The sequence below is a fragment of the Peromyscus californicus genome, unplaced genomic scaffold (genome assembly GCF_007827085.1).
Source record: "Peromyscus californicus insignis strain IS unplaced genomic scaffold, ASM782708v3 Scaffold_4__1_contigs__length_199733344, whole genome shotgun sequence".
NCBI classification, from domain to species: Eukaryota; Metazoa; Chordata; class Mammalia; order Rodentia; family Cricetidae; genus Peromyscus; species Peromyscus californicus.
In genome coordinates, this window is record NW_026294562.1 from 177,098,071 (window position 1) to 177,117,124 (window position 19,054).

Genomic DNA, 19,054 nt, shown 5'->3' on the forward strand with positions numbered 1-19,054 from the left:
TCTTGCCAATACTCACTTTGGATCATCAGGTAGTTTCTGTTCCGTTAGTAGCTGTCATGGCCTCTCCCACCATCACGGTACCTTAGTTCCACATAGCCAGGTAAGGCTTATGGAATGTGATTACAACGAAAGTCCAAGGGGCTTAATTTCCTACTGAGACATTACATATTACTAAAATAGCATTTCTATGTATGTTATCAGGGACTTAAAATTTTCTTTTTTCTCTAAATTAAAAAAAAATTAAAACTAGGCACAGTTGTTGGAAAATGGAAATTGAAGCCATATGGAACCTTAAAAGGTGAGAATCTGAAATGGATGTAGTACTGGGGCATTTAGTGGTCACCAGAGGTGGGGAGATCTGCTGTAGGTTTTTTTAATTGTTCATTATTTATTTATTGTGTGTTTTGCATATATAGAAAATAGTGTAGAGCTGGGTGGAAGGGGAAATAATGGTGAATGGGGAGAGACCAGTTGACAGTGAAAGCATCCAGTCCAGTCGAGTGACTAAGTTAACAGGTCAAAGTCGAGTATCCAATAAAATGAAAGATTATCGCAGCACTGTAGCACGAATCTTAAAAGGTCTTACCAATAAAAACCAACCCAGAGCCAAGTATTGGCTGAACGCTGAAAGATCAGAGAAACAGAACAAGCCACAGCCAACCTCACCTCGCCAATTCCTCAGCTGATCTTGTTTCCTCAAACTGAAAGTTTCTGAGTCCTCACCCGAATGGATCTCAGCTGAACTGCTGCTCAAAGGCCTAAAAGATTAAAAAGCCTCTAGTTCCCAGTCTCATGCCTCATATACCTTTTTGTTTTCTGCCATCACTTCCTGGGATTGAAGGTGTGTGCACCATGCCTGGCTGTTTCCAGTGTGGCTTTGAACTCACAGAGATCCGGATGGATCTCTGCCTCCCAAGTGATAGGTGTGTGTGCCACTGTTTTCTGGCCTCTGTATCTATCTAGTGGCTGTTCTGTTTTCTGACCCCAGATAAGTTTATAAGGGTGCACAACATATTGGGGGACACACTATCACCACACAGCATCTTCAGGTTAAAACCCTCTAGCTCTGTGTAGACCAGGCTGGTCTTAAACTTGCTGTGATCCTCCTGCCTCTGCCTCCCAAGGGCTGGGAGGGATGTGCCATCATGCTTGGCTTTCCAGATGACCTTGGTCATCTTGAGAACAGACTATAGAAGTGGTTGTGAGTGACCAGAGTTTTATGCCCAAAGAATAGTCTCAGCCACCCATCACCACATGTCAAAATTATAATAAAGGATGTATAAGTTAATATAATGCAAATGTCATCTGCTCATTCGTCTGCTACATCTCAGCATATCATTGATAGCCACACCCACTTATTGCAGCCCAGCACCACCTTACTCTTCCAGAGTCACTTTCCTTATTTTTACCCCTCTAGTCGGTCAACCTGGCACAGTGCCCATCTGTCTTGCAGCCTGCGCCACAGCCAGTCCATCAGGCAGATGGAGCACTTGCCCCGTGGAGGTGACGAAGCACAAGAGCCAATCAGAAGGTGAAGCAGCTTGTCTCTCCATCTTTGTGCTCCATGAGATTGAGCTAACGGGCAGCTGAGGAAGCTGCCCTGTAGATATCATAAAGCAGTCCTGTGTATCAGGAGGCTGAATCACAGATACCCTAGAGAACTTCTTAGGCCAGGCATGGTGGTGAACAACCTCTAATCCCATGGTGGCAAATCTCTGTGGTTCCAGACCAGCCTGTTTTATACAGCGAGTTCCAGGCCAGCTAGGGCTACCCAGTGAGATCCTATCTAAACAAAATATAGCAGAAATGTACACAAAGCAAATTGTTAAGAAGGGTAAGTTTAGACACATACCTGGAGTAGTACTGAGATGTTTTAAGTGTGAGGTGGAGAACAGCATTTTCCAGAACAGAGTGGAAGTGAAGGTGGATAGATAAGTAGGTAAGTACATGGTAAATCTTAGAGCTGCTTGTGAGAGAGGAGATTCTGTGACGATGGGACTTTAGATATCATCCAAATTTCAAACAGTGAGCGGAGCTGGATATGACTGTGAAAGAATATAGATTATTTATAAATGGGGTCTCACATGCCCCAGGTTGGCCTCAAACTTCCTATGAAGCCAAGAATCACCTCAAAGACCTGATCCTCCTGCCTCTACCTCCTGAATGATTAGATTACAGGAGTGTATTACCATGCTCAATTTATGCAGTGCTAGAGATCAAGCCCAGGGCTTCACGGTAGGCAAACATTCTATCAATTGAGCTAAGTACCCAATCAGGAATTTGTTTTAAAACTGTAGTGAACGGCTATGTGATATTTTCTTTGTGATCTAACAAATACAGCTTGCCTAAAGGTCAGGGTGCAGAGCTAAGCCACTAGTTAGCCATAGAGGCCAGGCAGTGGTGGCACACACCTTTAATCCCAGCACTGAGGAGGCAGAGGCAGACGATCTCTGTGAGTTCCAGGCCAGGCTGGGCTACACGTGATTGTTCCATTCTAAAAGAGAAAAAGAGAAACAGAGCTAGTGGGTCATGGCTCACAACTTTAATCCCAGTACTGGGGAGTCACATGCCTTTGATCCCAGCACTAGGGAGGTGGAGACAGGAAGGGATATGGCTGGACAGAGAAGGAATATAAGGTGGGAGGAGACAGGAGCTCAGCACATTCAGTCCGAGGATTCGTGGAGTCAAGATCTTGCCCACTTTGGTCTGAGGATTCAGTAGAGGTAAAAGTTCTCTCTAGTGGTTGGCTTCTTTACTTCTCTGATCTTCCAGCATTTACCCCGATACCTAACTCTGGGTTTTTATTATTAAGACCAATTAGAATCTGTGCTACAAATGGCCACATAAACATCTTAAGTACAGGGCTGAGATGATCATATTCACGTTTCAGAAGGATTAGTTTTCCTACAGGAGAGCTGATGGTGGCAAGATCTGCATTTGTCCGACTTTCTTGTTGGACTTTCTCATGGGGATTGCCAGCTCCCAAATAATGACATGGAGACTTATTATTATGAAAGCTTGGCCTTGACCTCAGGCTTGTTCCCAACTAGCTCTTATAACCTAATTGCTTCTATTAATCTATGTTTTGCCATGTGGCTTTTTACCCCTCCTCCATTCTGAATGCCTGACTCCCTCCATGTCTCTGGCATCTCTCTCACGCACGTAGATTCATCCCTAGTTCCTGTCTCTGCCCAGCAGTCCCATCTAACCTCTCCTGTCTAGCTATTGGCCATTCAGCTCTTTATTAAATCAATCAGGTGCCTTAGGCAGGCAAGGTAAAACAGTGACATCTTCACAGTGTACAAAAGGGTTATCCCACAACACGCATTCCAGAAGGACTGAAGACAACAAATGGAGGTTTACAATATTAACACTTTTCCTGCTCACCAATGGCTGCTAACCCATAACAGTGACACTTTACTGAAATATTTACAGTGTAGGACTGAGTGACAAGACCTGAATGCAGTGAAAAATTTCAACTTCACAGGGGAGAGATGACCTGGCATGCTGTGCACCTGGTAGGATGCAATAAAGCCTGCACGCTATACACATTGATTTGATTATGAAGAAAAAAATCAAATTATAATCTGATCATACTTCCAGGCCAGAGCTCTCAAGTGGAAATATAAAAAGAGCGACAAAATAATTTAGAGATTTCTAGTAGTCACCAGAATAGAAACAAATAGAGTTAATTCAATAGTGTATTTTATTTAGTCCAATATATCCAAATTATTATTCCTAGAAACTCAGCTTTCCAAAACCAGTGAGTAGCTATGAAATAAAAAAGTTAAAAGACTAAAGATTCGGGACCAGAGATATGTGTGTGAAAGAATTTGTGGGCCTCTTTTCTCAGGAAACATTTCCTCAGTTATTATGGGAGTATGAGGGGGGCTGCAAGGGCCTGCCCCTCAAGGTTATTTAAGCAGTAAACAGACGCTGGGAGGAGATGCTGGTGATACGGTTTCCACAATTGCCTGTAACAAGTCTTTCGCTGTCCTGCCAGCCAGCTCCCAAGTAATGGCATGGAGACTTATTATTAATTATGGAAGCTCAACTTATAGCTTAGGTTAGTTCCTCACTAGTTCTTGTAACTTAAATTAACCCATTTCTATTCATCAACATGCTGCCATATGGATCACGGCTATTACCTCTTCTCCTGCATGTCCTTGTGGTGGTATTGTGTTCTCCAAAATATTGTGCACCCTAATAAACTTACCTGGGGTCAGAGAACAGGACAGCCACTAGATACAGAGGCTAGAAAATGGTGGCACTTATGCCTTTAATCCTAGCATTCCAGAGGCAGAAATCCCTCTGGATCTATGTGAGTTCAAGGCCACATTGGAAACAGCCAGGCATGGTGACACACGCCTTTAATCCCAAGAAGTGAGCCTTTAATCCCAAGAAGTGAGCCTTTAATCCCAGGGAGTGATGGCAGAAAGCAGAAAGATATATAAGGCGTGAAGACCAGAAACTAGAAGCATTTGGCTGGTTAAGCATTCAGGCTTTTGAGAAGGAGTTCAGCTGAGATTCATTTGGATAAGGACTCAGAGGCTTCCAGTCTGAGGAAACAGGATCAGCTGAGGAATTGGCAAGGTGAGGTGGCTGTGGCTTGTTCCGCTTCTCTGATCTCCCAGCATTCACCCCAATATCTGGCTCAGGTTTGATTTTGTTAATGAGACTCTTTAAGATTCCTGCTACATGTCCTGCTTGTTCTCCATCTCCTGGTGTCTCTGGATTCCTCTTTCTACTTCCTTTCTGCCCAGAAGTCCCACCTATACCTCTTCCTGCCTACCCATTGGCCATTCATCTCTATTTTAAACCAATCACAGTGGACATTTGTGCTTTTCCTTACAAGTTCTTTTTTTGAGCAATTTGTCTCATATATAATATCTTATATGTTTAAATGAACAATGAATATCTAGACTTTTTTCTTAAATACAAATTCTACAATGTACAATGCAACCTCTTTAAAAATGCAGTCTTCTGTGGTGGTTTGAATGAGAATAACTCCTAAGCCTTGTTTATGTATTTGAATACTTGGTACTTAGCAGGTAGACATTTGGGGAGGTATTAGGAAGTGGGGCCTTGTTGAAGGAGGTGTGATTGGGAATGGGCTTCAAGGTATCAAAAGTCCACACTATTCCCAGTTAGCCTTGTGCTGTGGATGAGTTGAGAGCTTTCAGTTCCTGCTCCAGCACCATGCCTGCCTGCCCATTGCCATGCTGGTCATGGACTCACCATTTGAAACTGTAAGCCCAATAAACTCTTTTTTCTGTAAGTTGACTTGGTTATGGTGTCTCATCACAGCAATAAAAGAGTAAAAACCTGCTGAAGTGTTTGCTGAGGGTAGAGGAAATACAGAATTGGTAGAGGAGGAAGGTAGCCATAAGTACCAGGTAAGGTCACATGACCAGCTACAAAAATGAGGATTATAATTGACAGAAGTGTTTCTGTCAACTTTTGTTAGAAATGAATATTTGTGCATACATATACATTTTAAGCAAATAATTGTGGTTTCTTTCCTCAGTTTTTTGATTATATAATGTAACATCATTTGAGATATCAGTGGCTCTGCTACTTGAATCATCTGATCCAGCAGAACCAAGGGTACTGTGGCAAAGAGGGATGATGTTTGGTGCCTTTGGAAGACCTCTATAGTTGAATCACAGAAGAGACCTTTGGCATTTTGGAGCAAGGCTTTACCATTTTCTGCAGACAACTATTCTCCCTTTGAAAGACAACCTCTGGCTTGCTGTTGGGCCTTAGTGGACATTTGACAATGGACCACCAAATTACTATGCAAACTGAGCTGCCTATCACAAGCTTAGTGTTATCCAACCTACCAAGACATAAAGTAGGATATGCACAGCAGCAATCTATTATCAAATGGAAGTGGTATATATGCGATAAGGCCTAAGCGGGTCCTGAACAGGCACAAGCAAGTTACATGAAGAAGTTACCCAAATGCTTATGGTCTCTACTCCCATTACAATGCTGTATGCTGCCATGCATGCACCTATAGCCTCAATGGGGAGTACCCTATGATAGGTTGACTGAGGAAGAGAAGACTAGGACCTGATTTACTGATGGTTCTGCACATTATGCAGGCACTACCCAGAAGTGAACAGCTGTAGCATTATAACCACTTTCTGGGACAACCCTGAAAGACACTGCTGAAGGGAAATCTTTACAGTGGGCAGAACTTCAAGCAGTATACATGGTCATACATTTTGTTTGGAAGGAGAAATGGCCATATGTGGAATTCCTCACTGATTCATGAGCTGTAGCTGATGGATTGACTGTATGGTCAGGGACTTGAAAAGAGCATGATTGGAAAATTAGTGAGAAAGATATCTAGGGAGGAAGTATGTGTATAGACCTCTCCAAATGGGTGAAGGATGTAAAGATACTTGTGTCCCATGTAAATGCTTATCAAAAGGTGACTTCCACTGAAGAGGAGCTCAGTAATCAAGTAGATAGGATGACCCATCCTATGGACAATCAGGCTCCTTTCCCAGCCATTCCTGTCATTGCCCAATGGGTCCATGAACAAAGTGGCCATGGTGGCGGAGATGGGGGTTATGCATGGGCTCAACAACATGGATTTCCACTCATCAAGGCTGTTTGTAGCTGCTGTTGAATGCCAGATCTGCCAATCGCGGAGACCAACACTGAGCCCCAGATATGGCACCATTCCCCAGGATGACCAGTCAGAGACCTGGTGACAGGTTGACTACAATGGACTACTTCCTCTATGGAGGTGTCCCTACTGGAATAGATACTCTTTTTGGTTATGGATTTACTTTCCCCGTATGTAATGTTTCTGCCAAAACCACCATCCATGGACTTACAGAATGCCTAATCCACTGTCTTGGTGTTCCACACAGTATAACTTGTAACCAAGGAACTCATTTCACAGTCCGAGAAATGGGACAATGGGCCCAGGGTTGTGGAATCCACTGGTACCTACCACCCTGAAGCAGTTGGCCTGATAGAAAGGCCTCTTTGTTGTTGTTGTTGTTCTGTTTTCTTCTTTTTTCCTTTTTTTATTAAGAGATTTTCTATTCATTTTACATGCCAACCACAGATTCTCCTCCCTCCTCCCACCCCCCAGTTTCCCTCCCCCCAACCCATCCCCCTTTCCCACCTCCTCCAAGGCAAGGTCTCCTGTGGGGAGGCAGCAGAGCCTGATACATTCAGCTGAGGCAGGTCCAAGCCCCTCCTCCCTGCACCAGGGCTGCACAGAGTGGCTCGCCATAGGCACTAGGCTCCAAAAAGCCAGTTCATGCACTAGGGATGGGTCCCGATTCCATGGCCTGGGGCCCCCTAAACATTTCAAGCTAAACAACTGCCTCCCTTATCCAGAAGGCCTAGTCCAGTACCATGGGGGCTCCTCAGTTCATGTGTTTCCACTAGTTTGGCTAGTTGTCTTTGTACTTTTTCCAATCATCATCTCAATATCCCTTGCTCATAGAATTCTTCCTCTCTCTCATCAATTGGACTCCGGGAGCTCAGCCTGGGACCTGACCATGGATCTCTGCATCTGTTTCCATCAGTCACTGGATGAGGGTTCTATGATGGCAGATAAGGTATTCAGCTATCCGATCACCAGAGTAGGCCAGCTCAGGCACCTTCTCGACTATTGCCAGTAGTCTACGGTGGAGTCATCCTAGTGGGTTCCTGAGAACCTCCCTTGCACTCTGCTTCTCCCTATTCCCATGGTGTCTTCATTGATCATGGTATCACTTTCCTTGCTCTCCCACAATGTTCCCATTCCAGTTGGAACCTTCCGCTCCCCTAAGCTCTCATCCCCTGTCCTTTGCCCTCCATTACCCTCCCTCACCCACAGTTTGCTCATGTAGATCTCATCCATTTCTCCATCACTGGGTGATCCTTGCATCCATCCTAGGGTCCTCCTTACTAGCTAGCCTCCCTGGAGCTGTGGGTTGTAGTCTGGCTATCCTTTGCTTTACATCCAGTATCCACTTGTGAGTGAGTACATACCATGTTTGTCCTTCTTAGTCTGGATTACCTCACTTAGGGTGATATTTTCTAGTTCCATCCATTTGCCTGCAAACCTCATGATGTCATTGGTTTTCTCTGCTGAGTAGTACTCCATTGTGTATATGTACCACATTTTCTTTATCCATTCTTCAGTTGAGGGGCATCTAGGTTGTTTCCAGGTTATGGCTATAACAAATAATGCTGCCATGAACATAGTTGAGCATGTGTCCTTGTGGTATGATTGAGCATTCCTTGGGTATATGCCCAAGAGTGGTATAGCTGGGTCTTGAGGAAGATTGATTCCCAATTTTCTGAGAAACCGTCATACTGATTTCTAAAGTGGCTGTACAAGTTTGCATTCCCACCAACAGTGGAGGAGAGTTCTCCTTGCTCCACATCCTCTCCGAAATAAGCTGTCTTCAGTGTTTTTGATCTTAGCCATTCTGACAGGCGTAAAGTGTTATCTCAGAGTAATTTTGATTTGCATTTCCCTGATGACTAAGGATGTTGAGCAATTCCTTAAATGTCTTTTGACCATTTGGGATTCTTCTCTTGAGAATTCTCTTTTTAGCTCTATAGCCCATTTTTTAATTGGACTGTTAGGTATTTTGATGTCTAGTTTCTTGAGTTCTTTATGTATTTTGGAGATCATCCCTCTGTCAGATGTCAGGTTGGTGAAAATCTTTTCCCATTCTGTAGGCTGTCATTTTGTCTTATTGACTGTGTCCTTTGCCCTGCAAAAGCTTCTCAGTTTCAAGAAGTCTCATTTATTAATTGTTGCTCTCAGTGTCTGTGCTACTGGTGTTATATTTAGGAAGTGATCTCTGGTGCCAATGCACTCAAGACTACATCCTACTTTCTCTTCTATCAGGTTCAGAGTAACTGGATTTATGTTGAGGTCTTTGATCCACTTGGACTTAAGTTTTGTGCATGGTGACAGATATGGATCTATTTGCAACCTTCTACATGTTGACATCCAGTTATGCCAGCACCATTTGTTAAAGATGCTTTCTTTTTTCCATTGTACAGTTTTGGCTTCTTTGTCAAAAATTAGGTGTTCATATGTGTTCGGATTAATGTCAGCATCTACAATTCGATTCCATTGGTCCACATGTCAGTTTTTATGCCAGTACCAAGCTGTTTTTATTACTGTAGCTCTATAGTAGAGCTTGAAGTCAAGGACTGTAATGCCTCCTGAGGTTTCTTTATTGTACAGGATTCTTTTAGCTATCCTGGAATTTTTGTTTTTCCATAAGAAGTTGAGTAATGTTCTTTCCAGGTCTGTGAAGAATTGTGTTGGGATTTTGATAGGGATTACATTGAATCTGTAGATTGCTTTTGATAAGATTGCCATTTTTACTATGTTAATCCTATCTATCCATGGGCATGGGAGAGCTTTCCATTTTCTGATATCTTCTTCAATTTCTTTCTTCAGAGACTTAAAGTTCTTGTCATATAGGTCCTTCACTTGCTTAGTTAGAGTTACCCCAAGGTATTTTATATTATTTGTGGTTATTGTAAAGGGTGATTGCTGTGGGATGGTCTGTATGTCAAATGTGTTGCTGATTGGTCAATAAATAAATCACTGATTGGCCAGTGACCAGGCAGGAAGTATAGGCGGGACTAACAGAGAGGAAAAGGGAGAGAACAGGAAGCTGGGGAGGGAGACACTGCCAGCCGCCACCATGACAAGCCGCATGTGAAGATGCGGGTAAGCCACGAGCCATGTGGCAAGGTATAGATTTATGGAAATGGATTAATTTAAGCTGTAAGAACAGTTAGCAAGAAGCCTGCCACGGCCATACAGTTTGTAACCAATATAAGTCTCTGTGTTTACTTGGTCGGGTCTGAGCGGCTGTGGGACTGGCGGGTGACAAAGATTTGTCCTGACCGTGGGCCAGGCAGGAAAACTCTAGCTACAAATGGCACCCAATGTGTTGGCAAGAGTTTCCACCTAAAACCTGAGAAAAAAGATTCTAAAACGGAGCTAAAAACAGTTCCTAGTTGTTTCTCTCAAGTTAGTGGCAGCCTGCGTGTTTGAGCTACTATGGCGGGTTCCTGGCATGTGTGCTCGACCTGCAGTATGGCGGGAATGAGGCCTCTGCAAGTGGCACATTAAGCTGTGTGGTGGATTTAGCCTTTGCTAGTACAAAACAAAAAAAAAAAGAGGTTTCTGGGCTACACGCTGCTTTGATAGAAGCATAGACCCACTATTTCTGAGAGTTGATGGCTCCCAGAGCTGGCGGAAAATGTACCACCGCCATGTTGGGAAGCTGAAGTGGGCGGAGCCAGCAGCCACAGTGCCAGCGCAGTTTCAGGCTTAGAAGGCTGCAGTTCAAAGCAATAGGCTCAAGCTAATATAAAAAAATAAGCCACGTAAAGATGGCTACCACACAGAGAATCTGGATTATGTTCTCTTTGATATTTGTAACTGAAGAAAAATATTTGATTATAAAAGCTGTTGAGTTATGCCAAAATGTATATTTTAAAGGTGCCTTGACTTCAAAATTTGGATATAAGGATATGTTGCTTTGGAAAGGAGACTCTGCTTTTGTTCCCACAGAAAGCCAGAGGCTATGGATTTGTTCCAGATTAAGATACATCAGGTTTGACCAGCCAAGACACCCTGAAAGGTCTCCGATGACGCCATGGCCCAGATGATTCAACATCCAGAACGGTTTGAAGGCAACTGGCTCAGACGATACACCCTCATGGACTACTCCATAATCCTAAAATATTTTTTGTGTCCCCATAAGATACAGCGCCCCCCTCCAGCAGGAAGTAGTAAGAGAAGCTACGCCCAAATTCCCAAATATACCAAGCTGACTTTGGAGATGTGTAAAGGTTAAAACCTTCCTTTTTAAGAAAAGGAAAGGGGAAGTGCTGTGGGATGGTCTGTATGTCAAATGTGTTGCTGATTGGTCAATAAATAAATCACTGATTGGCCAGTGGCCAGGCAGGAAGTATAGGCGGGACTAACAGGGTCTGAGCGGCTGTGGGACTGGCGGGTGACAAAGATTTGTCCTGACCGTGGGCCAGGCAGGAAAACTCTAGCTACAGGTGATGTTTCTCTGATTTCTTTCTCAGTCCATTTATCATTTGTATATAGGAGGGCTACTGATTTTTTTGAGTTAATCTTGTATCCTGCCACATTACTGAAGGTGTTTGTCAGCTGTAGGAGTTCCTTGGTAGAATTTTTGGGATCACTTATGGACACTATCATATCATCAGAAAATAGTGAAAGTTTGACTTCTTCCTTTCTAATTTCTATCCACTTGATCTCCTTTTGTTGTCTTATTGCTCTAGCTAGAACTTCAAGTACTATTGAACAAATATGGGGAGAGTGGACAGCCTTTTCTTGTTTTTGATTTTAGTAGAATCGCTTTGAGTTTCTCCATTTAATTTGATGTTGGCTGTCAGTTTGCTGTAAATTGGCTTTATTATGTTTAGGTCTGTTCCCCATATTCCTGATCTCTCTAAGACCTTTATCGTGAAGGAGTGTTGGATTTTGTCAAAGACTTTTTCAGCATCTAATGACATGATCATGTGGTTTTTTTCTTTCAGCTTGTTTATATGGTGTATTGTATTGACAGATTTCCTTATGTTGAACCCTCCTTGAATCTCTGAGATGAAGCCTACTTGGTCATGGTGGATAATTTTTTGATGTGTTCTTGGATTCAGTTTGCCAATATTTTATTGAGTATTTTTGCATCAATGTTCATGAGGGAGATTGATTTGTAAATCTCTTTCTTTGTTGCATCTTTGTGTGATTTGGGTATCAGGGTAACTGTAGCCTCATAAAAAGAGTTTGGCAATGTTCCTTCTCTTTCTATTGTGTGGAACAATTTGAATAGTATTGGTATTAGGTCTGCTTTGAAATTCTACACTGAAACCATCTGGTCCTGGGCTTTTTTTGGTTGGGAGACATTTAATGACTGTTTCTATTTCTTTAAGGGTTATAGGTCTATTTAAATAGTTTATCTGGTCTTGATTTAATTTTGGTATGTGGTACTTATGCAGAAAATTGTCCATTTATTTTAGATTTTCCCATTTTGTGGAGTGCAGGTTTTTGAAGTATGACCTGATGATTCTCTGGATTTCCTTGTTGTCTGTTGTTATGTCTCCCTTTTCATTTCTGATTTTGTTAATTGGGATGTTCTTTCTCTGCCTTTTGGTTAGTTTGGATAAGGGCTTGTCTATCTTATTTTCTCAAAGAACCAAGTCTTTGTTTCATTGATTCTTTGTATTATTCCCTTTGTTTCTATTTCATTGATTTCAACCCTCAATTTGATTATTTCTTGGCATCTTTTCCTCCTACGTGAGTTTGCTTCCTTTTGTTCTAGAGCTTTCAGGTGTGCTGTTAAGTCACTAGTGTGAGATTTCTCCATCTTCTTTATGTGGGCATTTAGTGCTATGAATTTTCCTCTTAGCACTGCTTTCATAGTGTCCCATCAGTTTGGGTATGTTGTACATTCATTTTCATTGGATTCTAGGAAATCTTTAATTTCTTTCTTTATTTCTTCCTTGACCCATTGGTGATTCAGTTGAGCATTATTCACTTTCCATGTGATTGTAGGATTTCTGTAATTTTTGTTGTTGTTGAAATCCAACTTTAAGCCATGGTGGTCTGGTAAAATACAGGAGGTTATTCCAAATTTTTTTGTATCTGTTGAGATTTACTTTGTGACCAAGCATGTGGTTGATTTTAGAGAAGGTTCCATGGGGTGCTGAGAAGAAGATATTCTTTTTTGTTAGGGTAGAATGTTCTGTAGATATCTATTTAGTCCATTTGAGTCATAACGTCTGTTAGATCCCTTACTTCTCTGTTAAGTTTCAATCTGGGAGACCTGTCCATTGGTGGGAGTGGGATGTTGAAGTCTTCCACTACTAGTGTGTGGGGTTTGATATGTGATATAATCTTTAATAATTTTTCTTTTACAAATGTGGATGCCCTTGTATTTGGAGCATAAATGTTCAGAACTGAGACTTCATCTTGGTGGATTTTTCCTCTGGTCAATGTGAAATGTCCTTCTCTGTCACTTCTGATTGATTTTAGTTTGAAGTCTATTTTGTTAGATATTAGGATAGTTACAGCAGCTTGCTTCTTAAGTTGATTTGATTGGAAAGTCTTTTCCCAGCCTTTTACTCTGAAGTAGTGTCTGTCTTTAAAGTTGAGGTATGTTTCTTGTATGCAGCAGAAGGATGGATCCTGTTTTTGTTTCCATTCTGTTAGCCTATGTCATTTTATAGGTGAGTTGAGACCATTGATATTAATGGATATTAATGACCAGTGACTGTTAATTCCTATTATTTTTGTTGGTAGTGTTGTGTGTTTCTCTTCTTTGGTATTTGTTGGTGTGGGGTTATCTATTGCCTGTGGTTTCATGGGTGTATCTAACTTCATTAGATTGGATATTTCCTTCTAGTGCTTTCTGTAGGGCTGGATTTGTGGACAGCTATTGTTTAAATCCGATTTTATGGTGGAATATTTTTTTTTTACTCCATCTATGGCAATTGAGAGTTTTGCTGGATATAATAGTCTGGGTTGGCATCCATGGTTTCTTAGTGTCTGCATATCGTCTGTCCAGGACCTTCTGGCTTTCAGAGCCTCCATTGAGAAGTCAGGTATTATTCTGATGGGTCTGCCTTTATATGTTACTTGGGCTTTTTTCTTTGCAGCTCTTAATATTTTTCTTTATTCTGTATGTTTAGTGGTTTTATTATTATGTGGAGAGGGGTCTTTTTTTCTTTGGATCCTGTCTATTTGGTGTTCTGTAAGCTTCTTGTGCCTTCATAGGCATTTCCTTCTTTAAGTTGAGAAAGTTTTCTTCTATGATTTTGTTGAATATATTTTCTGTGCCTTTGAGTTGGTATTCTTCTCCTTTTTCTATCCCTATTATTTGGTTTGGTCTTTTCATGGTGTCCCAAATTTCCTGGACGTTTTGTGTTACGACTTTTTTGGCTTTAGTGTTTTCTTTGACTGATGAATCTATTTCCTCTATTGTATCTTCAATGCCAGAGATTCTCTCTTCCATCTCTTGCATTCTGTTGGTTATGCTTGCATCTGTATCTCCTGTTGATTTACTCAGATTTTCTATTTCCAGCATTCCATCTGTTTGTGTCTTCTTCATTGTTTCTATTTCACTTTTCAGGCCTAAGGCACCCGATTGGTCAATAAAAACCTGAGCAGTAGAGGGATAGGTGTGACTGATGGATAGAGAGAATAAGTAGTCAGAGGAATCTAGGCTCCAGAGGAGAGAACTAGGGGGATGCCCAGGGCCAGCCAGCCAGCCACCAGCCACCAGCCAGCCAGCCAGCCAGACATAGAGGAAGCAGTGAAAGCAGGACATGCAGAATGAAAAAAAGTTAAAAAGCCCTGGGGCAAAATATAGATGAAGGGAAGCAGGTTAAAATAACTTATAAGAGCTAGTGGGACAACCATAAGATAAGACAGAACATTCATAACTAATAATAAGTCTTTGTGTCTTTATTTGGGAGCTGGTTGGTGATCTAGAGAAAGCCTACTGCATGATGAGGTGCTTTCTGAGGGTGGAGGAAATACAGAATGGGTAGTAGAGGAAGGTAATTCTAAACACCAGCTAAGGTCACACGACCAGTTGCAAAATGAGGATTATAATTGACATGAGTGTTTCATATTTTGTTAAAAATGCATTTGTACAAATATTTGTGTTTTCTTTCCTCAGTTTCTTTATCATGTAATATAACATCAATTAGGAGAATATCAATGGTTATCTTATTAGAGACATTAAAAGGATGTCCCTCAAGTGTCATTGTCACCTATTCTAAATTTATAATTTATAATTATAATGCAGTTTTATGAGGCATAGTTATATCTTATTAGTCATAATTACAACCTGATTAGATATCCAATGGGTTTACAATTATATGTGGGATAGTTATACCATGTTTAAGCATCATTGTGACCTGGTTATTATTTTCATTTGCAAATTAATCATGACATAAGGAGATATGATTGTGTGTCAAGTTGAAAGGGATGGACTTGTGATGGCTATTCTTGGTTGTCAACTTGACTATATATGGAATTAACTAAAACCAAAATATGGGATGGCACACTTGTGAAGGAGTTTTGCTTAATTTAAAGTGGGAAAACTCACTTCTAATCTGGATCTTTGAGGTAGGAAGACACACCTATAATCTGGATCTTGAGGCTGGAAGACTCGCCTTTAATCCAGATCTTTTGAGCTGGGAAAATCAACCTCTAATCAGAGTCACTCCCTTCTGCTAGAAGCCTCTATGAGGACATGGAAGAAGGAAGCTCGGCTCTCTGCCTGATTGCTCTTGCCTCACCAGCAAGTCTATTCCTTCACTGGCATTAGAGCCTACTTCTTTGGGATTCCAGGGTATACTGAAGACCAGCTGAGACTTCCAGCCTCATGGACTGAACAACTATTGAATTCTAGGACCTTCTATTCATAGGCAGCCATTGTTGGATTAGCTGAACCTCAGCCTGTAAGTCATTCCAATAAATCCCCTAAATATCCCCCCCTCTCTTCTCTCTCTCTCTCTCTCTCTCTCTCTCTCTCTCTCTCTCTCTCTCTCTTTCCACTCTATTGATTCAGGTTATAAGTTCTGTCACTCTAAGAACCCTGATTAATACACAGGGTCTCATGTGTGCCAAGTTGTCCTTGAACTCATGTTTAGCTTGCCTCCACCTTCCAGTGCTAGGATTATATATGTGAGTTACTATACCTAGTTTATGTGGTGCTGGGGATTGAACCCAGGACCTTGAGCAGGCTAGCCAAGCACTGTTATCAGCTGAGCTGCCCCAGTCCTGTTTGCTTTCAGGTTGTGACAAATTATAGATTTGGCCCATGTTATTCCTCATGGTGTATGTTGTCATTTAACAGAGGACTCAGTCTTTGTACTTCTGGTGGACTAATGTGTAGTGTGTGTATGTGTGTGTGTGTGTGTGTGTACTCTGCCTCCTAAAAGTTGGAATTAAAGGCATGCATCACCATACTTGGCCCTTTGATCACAATTTTAAAACCCGTATTTTTTTTCACAATCAGATCCAGCCTACTTCATTTGTTTTGGATTTGGGTGATGACAATATCCAAACATCATAGGGTCAAAGCTGGAGAGATGGTTCCACAGTTGAGAGTGCTTGCTGTTGTTAGGACTTGAGTTCATTCCCAGCACCCATATTGGGTGGCTCACATCTACCTATTTCTAGCTATAGGTGAGTCAAGTATCTTCCTCTGGCCCATAAGGGCAACCCCAACACATGTGACATTCAATGACACATATACACACATACATGTAAATAAAAATAATAAATCTTTAGGGGCTGGAAAGATACTTCAGAGGTCAAGACACTTGCTACTCTTGCTGAGGTCCCATGTTTGGTTCCCAGAACCCACAGAGTAGTGGTATCCAACCATACACAGTGAGTTCTGATGTCTTCTTCTGACATCAGAGGACACCAGGCACACATATGTTGCACGGCCATACACATAGGCAAAACATTCATAAACATGGAATTAAAGAAAATAAGCTAGATGTGGTAGCATATTTGGTTTAGAAATTCAAAATCTTAAACTGCTCAATATGTTCTAGGCCTTGAAGCATTTTAGATTTTAAACTTCTAGATTAAGGATGTTCAACCTGAGTTACCAGTCTGGGGCTGGTGATCCTGGATTCTCTGTGAAATCAGGGTGAGCAAGCATCAGGGAAGAAGCCATTAAGCAGCACTCCTCTATGAGCTCTGCATCAGCTCCTGCCTGAGTTCCTGCCCTTACTAATTTTGATGATGGAACTGTGAGTGAAATAAGCCCTTTCCTTCCCGAGTTGCTTTGATCATGGTGTCTTATCACAGCAATAGTAACCTTAACTAAGACACTAAACAACTCACCTCCATGGGACTGGAAAGATGACTCAGCAGACTGCTTGTTACACAAGTGTGGGGATCTGAGTTCGGATCCCCAGCTCCCACATAAGAACCAGGAGAGGTGGTGTGCATCTGTAATGACAGTACTGGAGTGTGGAGGCAGAGACGGCAGATCCCAGGGGCTCACTGGCCAGCCAGGAGAGCCTGTCTTAGTGTTCTTTTTGTTTCCTGTTGAATAAAATACCCCGACAAAGCAACTTACAGGGCAAACATTTATTTATGCTTACAGTTCGGGATACAGCCCACCATGGCAGAGAATCAGGGCAGCAGGAACTTGAAGCAGCTGATCATGTTGCACCACAGTCAGGAAGCAGAGAGCAATGCATGGTGGTGCTCAGCCCACTTTCTCCTTTTCATATGATCCAGGATCCCAACCCAGGGAATGGAGCCACCCACAGTGAGTAGGCCTTCCCATCTCAATTGCTCTAATCAAGATAATGCCCCACAAGCATGGCCAGAGACCCAGCTCCTACGTGATCTTAGGTCTTGCCAAATTGACCATTGAAACTAACCATCATAGATCCTGCTCAGAAAGTAAGGTGGAGAGTGACAGAAGAAGATACCCAAAGCAGAGCTCTGGATTGTATATGCGCATGTGCAGGCAAGTGCACCCCTCTACACACTGACCTCCCTCCATCCACAAGAACCTACCTGTTATCACCATAGCCTTGGGGATAAGGATCTCAACACGTGTGTTTGGGAGGGATCAGATGCCACCTTAGCACTTCCATTCTGGAACTCATGGTCTTCTGAAAATGGGGAAGTGACACTCTAGGTCTTCTCATTTCTCATGGGCTGTGTGAGTCATAAGTTCCTCTCTTGGATGCAGGTTCTTAGAGTTTTCTCTTCCCATCCTGCTTCCTTTACAAACTGGGGACAACAGGGAACCAGATGGGCAATGGCCCAGCCCAGTGGTGAGAGCTTCTCACCACTGAGTTGCTGCAATTTCTGCTAATTAAGAGAGAGAGTTTTGGGCAAAGATGGGGGTAAAGATTAGTTGCCACTTGAAAATGCAGAAAGTGGTCTGTGTGCACTCTTGTACAAGATATATATATTATATATATATATAATATATGTATATATGTATATATACATATATATTATATATATTATATGTATATATGTATATATGTATACATACACACACATATATATATGTATACACACACATATATATATGTATACACACACACACACACACACACACACACACACACACACACACACACACATATATATATGTAGCTGGAAATTTTCTGTGTCCCACCCAGTCTGTAGCCACTTAGACCCAAGTAAACACACAGAGGCTTATACTAATTATACCTGTATGGCCATGGCTCCAGCCTTTTGCTAGCTAGCTCTCATATCATAAATTAGCCCATAGCTATTAATCTATGTATTGCCACATGTTCCATGGCTTTACCTGTGTCCCATTACAGGTTGTTCCTTGGGCAGCTTACTGGCATCTCTTCACTCAGCCTTCCTCTTCCCACAATTCTCCTTGTCTGCCTATCTTATACTTCCTGCCTGGCTACTAGCCAATCAGCGTTTTATTAAACCAGTGTGCAAAAGCATTATCCCACAGTATTTCTCCTTTTCTGTTTAATTAAAAAAGATTTTAACTTTAACATATCATAATTTATTTTTTTATCATAACCAAGGAAAATTGCAACTATCTTGCCTTCAACTACATAAAGACCACAGAAGGATATAATACTACCTAAGTAAACAGGAAGAGCATTGTAAGCAACTTCCAAAAATCTGGAAATGACAGAGACAGCTACCTGCCTGGATAGCCATCCAAAGTTTCTCTGCAATGTTGGGGCATTCATTCTTTAGCCTACAGGCCTAGAGTTTCTCAGTCACTTTTCTCTGTGTCCTGTAGATTGTCTGGCAGTTTCTTCTGCAAAGCAGGAACCTGAAGGACCATTTTGCCTTGCAAAGTTCAGTGGTCACCTTCCCATGAGTCCTGCATGTCCAGTCAACACAGCATTTTTTCAAGCAGTCCAGGAAAGAACAGTTTCTTGCCCAATGGCTATTTTTGCCAAGAAGGAGATAAACTCCACATGGAGTGTTTTCGATGCCCATCTTTCTCTTTGAAGTAAATCAGTGCTGCCAAGA

The 19,054-nt window shown here is 41.9% G+C and overlaps 1 long non-coding RNA gene across 1 annotated transcript; it reads left to right on the forward strand.

The window, feature by feature from the left end:
• Nucleotides 1-5: 5 nt before the first annotated feature.
• On the forward strand, nt 6-17,950 carry LOC128095370 (uncharacterized). Its single transcript, XR_008213233.1, has 4 exons — nt 6-100; nt 15,272-15,495; nt 17,163-17,330; nt 17,454-17,950. It is a non-coding gene; the product is annotated as an uncharacterized LOC128095370 (long non-coding RNA).
• Nucleotides 17,951-19,054: the final 1,104 nt, after the last annotated feature.